This window comes from Taudactylus pleione, unplaced genomic scaffold (genome assembly GCF_031769625.1).
Source record: "Taudactylus pleione unplaced genomic scaffold, aTauple2 ptg001123l, whole genome shotgun sequence".
Classification (NCBI taxonomy): Eukaryota; Metazoa; Chordata; class Amphibia; order Anura; family Myobatrachidae; genus Taudactylus; species Taudactylus pleione.
The window spans coordinates 1,465,982-1,472,876 of record NW_028285524.1 but is presented as its reverse complement, the minus strand read 5'-3'; positions in this window follow the sequence as shown (position 1 = coordinate 1,472,876).

Here is a 6,895-nt window from a genome sequence, read left to right as displayed (position 1 = left end):
GGGGGTGTGGGGCGTACAGGGTGACACCATCGAAGGGGGTGACACCAAGATAGCAGATGGTGTCACTGAGCAGCTGAGATTGAGGACAAACGCATGCTCGTGTCATCTGTGCATCCCTTTATGAGCGCAGTCTACCCAACTTCCAACATGCCACGTCACAAAGCATGTCATCTCAAGTTGGTTGCATTACCATGACAATTAGCTCAATGTTCTCCAATAGCCTCCACAGGCACCAGATCTCAACTCCATAGAGCATCTTTAGGAGGTATTGGAATGGGAGTGCCCCAGCATCCAAAAAATTAGAGTTGTATCCAAGATGGCCAACTTCAAGATACTGCCATACTGGTGACATACCTTAAAAAGTTTTCCTCCACTCTCATATCATATGTGCAGACACTGGATTAATATTTCCTTACTCATTTCCTTTTTATAAGGGTGTTTCCACACTTATGGCCCACCCTGTATTTTTTTGAACAGGGCAATTCTAAAACATTAATAGGTGGGTCTCTGATGAGAATTTACACTTTTGCATAATGTATCATTGGATCCGAGAGGGATGGGGGCATGGGAGTGCAGGAGAGGTGTAACCACACGCACCTCCCTCCCCTGCACGATGGCAGTGTGCATGCCACACACTCCAGTACCAGGGGCCAACCAATGTCTTGGTAGCCCTGCTGGAGATTTCATAATTAGTAATTAAGAATATCTGACAAAAATTCAGAAACAAAATCACTTTTTTTTACTCTGTTGCCACCATTCATAAAAGATTTTTCTTTCCTGTAGTCAATTTAGGATTAATTTCTCTCATGTGCATGTTCCAGATTGCGCAATCATGGTAGAATAGATGATGTTTTAGGTGATGACTAATCCTTATCCCAATGTCCCCAAATTTCTTGGATATTGGGACAAAACCATGTAGAACATCTGCATCAGTTACTTGACATTTCTAAAGCTGCATACACACACGATTTTTTAACGATTATCGTTAAACGATATCGTTTAACGATAATCATTTGAAAAAATCGTTCACTTTCTGAGTCAAACGATGAACGATAATCGTTCATGCGCGTTCAAGTTTGTAGTTTAGTCAGACTTGGCAACTCAACGATTTTCATTAAGGGAATATGCAAAAATCGTTTGTAGTTAAAAAAAATCGTTCATTACACTTTAAAAAATCTGACAGATAATCTGAAAGATAATCTGACAGAAAATCGTTCATAAAATCGTTGGTAACAAAATCGTTGTGTGTGTATGCACCTTAAGAACTAAGGGCAGATTCAATTAGCCGTGAATAAAAATGCCGAACTTTTTTCGTCAGGTAGAAACCATGGGCGTAACTTTTTGCTATTCAATTGGATATTCAAGTCAAATAAATGTGGATTTCAATGGGAGAACTCGTGGCTTTTAGCTTTCACCTCCAGACTAGGTAAAAACTATGAAAAAGTCTTTAAAGTAATGTGAAAATGTCAGAATATTACCTGTGGTCGACCCCTCTTATTGATTAATACTATAGTTGTTTAAATAGTAAAAAGGAGAGTTATGGTAAAACTTACCTTGGTTAACTCTCTTTCTTCGAAGTTCATAGGGTCCACAGGAAGACATTGGGGTGTAAGGTGGGACCTGGAGGACCGGACACCAACAGCAAAGCTTTTCAATCCCAGGATACTCCAGTCCTTCCCCCTATACCCCGCCCACAGCCTGAGGGCACTTCAGTTTTGTTAACAAGCCCAATGGCAGGAGCAGGATAGGGGAGAAGGAAGACTGGTACACTGAGGAATCACACACTCACACAGGGAAGGAAACAAGTGACCAGGGGAAGAAAACTCATAGAAGCTAGGAGCGTGAGGGCGGGTGTCTTGTGGACCCTATGGACTTCGAACAAAGAGAGTTAACCAAGGTAAGTTTTACCATAACTCTCCTTTTCTTCTTCAGGGTCCATAGGGCTCCACAGGGAGACATTGGGGATATCCAAAAGCAGATGTTCAAGGGCGGGAACGCTCCTGAGATGAGAGGAGAACCCTACGCCCGAAGGAAGCATCCTGAGAGGCAAATGTATCAAAGACATAAAACCTAAGAAAGGTGTGGACAGAAGACCAGGTGGCCGCCTTGCATAGCTGTTCAGCTGAGGCACCACGTCGGGCTGGCCATGAGACCCACAGAGCGAGTAGATTGAGCAGACACTGTAGTCGGCACAGGAAGGCACGTCTGCATGTAAGCCTGTGAGATAGTTTTGCGAATCCATCTGGCCAGAGTCTGTTTGTAGCTGGCCATCCCTTCTTGTGGAATCCATATTGGACAAAGAGGGAGTCCGATTTCCGGATAGAAGCAGTACAGTCCACGTAGATCTTTAGAGCACAGACCGCATCCAAAAAGGCCTCACCTACCGAGAGGTCTGGTGAATTAAAAGTCGGAACCACAATTTCCTCATTCAGGTGGGAGCGAGAAACCACCTTGGGAAGGAAGCCTGGGTGTGTTCGAAGAACAGCCCTGTCCTGATAAAATATCAAAAAGGGGGAGCGACATGAAAGCGCTCCTAAATCCAATGCCCTACGGGCAGATGCTATAGCAAGAAGAAACAGAATCTTCACAGTGAGCCATTTGACATCCACGGAATCCAGGGGTTCGAATGGAGGTTCCTGAAGTGCTTGGAGCACCACTGACAAATCCCATGGAGCCAGGGACAAATTGAGGTTGTATTCGTAGAACACCCTGCATGAAGGTGTGAACATCCAGTAAAGGAGAAATTCTGTGCTGAAACCAGTTCAACAAAGCAGATACCTGCACTTTCAGAGATGTTAGGTGGAGGCCTAGATTCAATCCAGCTTGAAGAAAGGCAAGAATTCTAGAAACCTTAAAGACCCGAGGGTCATAGTTTCTTGGAGCACACCACTGAAAATATGTATGCCATATTCTGTGATAAATCCTGGCTGAGGCTGGTTTACGTGCTTTTAGCATGGTCTGGACCACAGAGTTGGTAAAACCCTTAGCCATTAGGATGGATGTCTCAAGAGACAAGCCTTTAAAGACAGACAGGCTAGGACCGAATGTAGACATGGACCCTGAGACAACAGGTCTACTCGTAGAGGAAGCTGAAGATGAAAGTCTATGGAGAGCCTTTGAAGATCGGCATACCAGTGACGTCTGGGCCAGGCCAGAGCTATTAACATGACTGTGCTTCCCTCCTGTCTGAACTTTCAAAGCACTAGAGGAAGCAGGGATATTGGAGGGAAGAGATATGCTAAATGGGAGTTCCATTTCACCGACAATGCGTCTATAAAGTCCGCGTCTGGGTCCTTTTGTTCTGGCTCCATAAAGTGGAAGTTTATCATTGTGCCTGGAGGCCATGAGATCAACCTCTGGAAGACTCCAATTGTCCACTAGAAGCTGAAAGACTTCTGAATGTAGAGACCATTCTCCTGCATGCACATTGTGATGTATGAGAAAATCTGCCTCCCAATTGAGAATCCCTGGGATGAACACTGTGGAGATGACTGAGAGATTGCGTTCAGCCCAGGTGAGAATGCGGGACACTTCTGTCATTGCTGATTGACTTTGAGCGCCCCCTTGGTGATTGAGGTAGGCCAAAGCCGTGGCGATGTTGGACTGTACTTGTACTGGCCTGTTTTTCAGAATATTCTGTGCTAGAGTGAGAGCTCTGTAGATGGCTCAAAGTTTCGGGATGTTGATTGGCAACACTGCCTCAACTGGGGACCATCTGATCTGGAAGGAGTGCGCCCTACCATCGGAAGCTGGCATCCGTGGTGAGGAGAGCCCAGTCCGGGATCCAAAAGGGACGACTCTGGTTCAAATGGGAAGTCTGTAGCCACCAGGCTAGGGACAGAGGGGAGGTCCATCATCTGGGATTTGAGCAGATGGGGTAGCCCGTTCTACCTAGAGAGAATGTTGGAGGGGCCTGGAGTGAAACTGGGTGAACTCTACCATGTCGAAGGTAGACACCATTGATCCCAAGGCCTGCACTGCAGAGTGAATCAACACTGCGATTGTGAAGCAGTCTGCGTAGTCTGTGCTGTAGTGCTGAAATCTTGTCCGCCATTAGATTCTCTGAACTCAAGAGTCCAGGAGGGCTCCCAAATGTACCATCTTTTGAGAGGGTGTCAGGGAAGACTTTTCCAATTGATCAGACAACCATGCATTTGTAGAAAGTCAATGGTTACCTGCAGATGACTGTGAAGATTCGCTTGCCAACAGCAAGAGAGCGTCTTAGTACGGGAGCAGTCTGAGGGGATCCATCAGGAAGGAGAGGGCATATCCGTGGGAGACCACTTTTCTTACCCAGGCATCTGATGTGGTTTGATGCCAAATTTGGACGAATTGAAGAAGTTGGCCTTCCACCCTGGGAGCCCACATAGAGAGGCCTGTCCCATCATGCTGCAGGCTTGTCCTCAAACTTGGCAGGTGGACGTCTAGTAGCCCGGACTTGTTTGGCCCTAGTCTTGGAGGCCTTGGCTGATGTGTGTTGCCTTGGAAAGGACTGACCCTTGGCTTTGCCTTGAGGGTGAAAGGACCAAAAGGATAACATTCGCGACTTTGTATTATATGCAGAGGGCAGGAACGCTGTCTTGTTAGTTGCCAAAGTAGTCACAATTGTATCCAACTCTGGACCAAATAGGATGTCTCCTGTATAAGGCAGAGACTCCAGAGCCTGTTTTGATTCAGAAACTGGTCTCCAGGAACGTAGCCAAAGAATACGGCGGGCCACTACCGAAGTGGCAGATATCCTGGAGGCCAGGAGAGCCGTATCCATAGCTGCTTCACCTAAGTAGGAGGCTGCATCTCTAATGTGAGATATGTAGGACAGCTGTTACATCGGGGGAAAAGTCTCTTCTAGGGCCTCTGCCCAACTCTCAATGGCTTTTGGCACACAGGCCGTAGCCCTAGGACGACGAGTAATAGCTCCTGTAAGAGAGTATTTAGATTTAAGACAAGCCTCTATACATCTATCTGTGGTCTCCTTCAAGGAGGTTGCAGTATGAATGGGCAAGGTGGCATTTTTAACCAGACGTGTTACATGAGAATCCACCATTGGGGGAAACTTCCCATTTAGTACAATCAGTAGCTGAAAGCGGGTAAAAGGAACTGAACCGTTTTGGAATTTGAAACCTTTTACCGGGCATAATCCAAGCTTCACTCATGTGATCAGATAGCTGGTCAGAGTGAGGGAACTATGGTAAAACAACCCTTTGTCGCTTAAAAAGTGCATGTTTTTTCCTTACTGCCCTCTATATTGCATATAGAGAGATTTATAGTATCTTGCTGTATGTTCTATCCCGCTGAATGGCACTACAGAACTATTGCATGACAAGATTAGGTATATTTAGTTTAGAGGGTGGCTCCTATCCTCCTGAGACAGAGTCAGAGTGAGAGAGATCTGCGTCTTCTGCCTTCCTAGATGATATCTCAGAATCAGATAACTGTGTGAATTGGGAAGATATCATAGTAAGTTTAGTAGGCCAAGGGGTCATTCCTATTAGGTGCGAGGTGCGAGTTGCTATTTTCACTTCGAAATTGCATAGTGAATTTATTTTGCAATCCATTTAGCAACTCGCACTGAATCAGTCAGACTGAATTCGCAACTTTCCACTCACACCTCCCTGAGGGTGTAAGATGGAAAGGAAAATCTTTATTTTAAGGTTAAAATATCGGGACACTGGACCTCATTCAGAGTCGGTCGTACCCAGCGATGTTCGCTAAACTGCACATGCGTAAGTTTCGCAAAGCGCGTGCGCAAACTAGCTGTTATGATCCGAAATTTCTCTCTCCTTGAACTCGGCGAGGTCGTTAGTTTGAGTGACAGGATGAGGCGTTTGTGGGTGGTAACAGGGGAAGGTGCTTGTGAACGGGGGGAGTGGAGATCCGAACGCAGGCGTGCCTGACTATGCAAATGCCTAGGGCGACTGGAATGCCTAGGGGCATCCACGGCTCTGCATCTCTGCCTCCCCCCGCTGCCGTGAACGGAGCTCAGCTCCGACCGGGCAGCACAGCAGTCAGCCAATCAGGTGACTGTTGACAGCTGAGCCATGCTGTGCAGGCGCCTCAAACCACCGCTGGGCATATCTTGAAGGCTGGTGGCAGAGCACGGCCCCCTGTGCAGTGACACTCTCTCCAGCTCAGCCACATAGCACTGGGCACTTTATGTTGTGTTCTGCTCCTTTCCCCGATGGGTCCCACTGCATTGTGACCATGCCCCTTTCTTTGAGGAGGCGGAGCTTATCGGGCCGTGAATGGGGAGGACAGGGAACGCTGCTACCAGGGCCTGAATTACAATGGGAGGGTGAAGCACTCAAGCCCCCTGCCGTGCGAAGCCCCACCCACCCGTGGACAGCAGTAGCTCTGCCTACTCCAGAGTTAATGAAGTTCCAACTGCACCCACCTAAGCCCCTCGAGCACGAGCATTGGAATGTCCATGGATGCAGGACAGCAACATGCACCCTCACAGGTCAGTGAGTGTAATATCTGGTGCTGCTCTGCCTGCTGAGGGAGAGTGATCTTACCTTGGGGCTGTTATATATATGTATGTTAATATATAATACAAAGCAGGTCCTTTCTACATCAGCGTTTTGGGTTTATTACACAACCCGTCATCAGGATACACTGATGACGGGTTGTGATAAACCCGAAACATTGATGTAGAAAGGACCTGCTTTGTGTTGTTTTTCAAATCCGCTGAGTGCCGCTACCTCAATTCAATTCAATTGGATTATCTTATTTATGACTAGCACCTCGGTCATGAACATATGTGAATGGGAGTGCCGACTGCATGGATTGAGTGTATATATAACAGGGCCGGCTCCAGTTATGTTCCGGGCTGTGCGATCGCACAGGGGCGCCAGGGTACGGTAGTAGGAAAGCCCCACTCTCCACCCCGTCGGTTGCT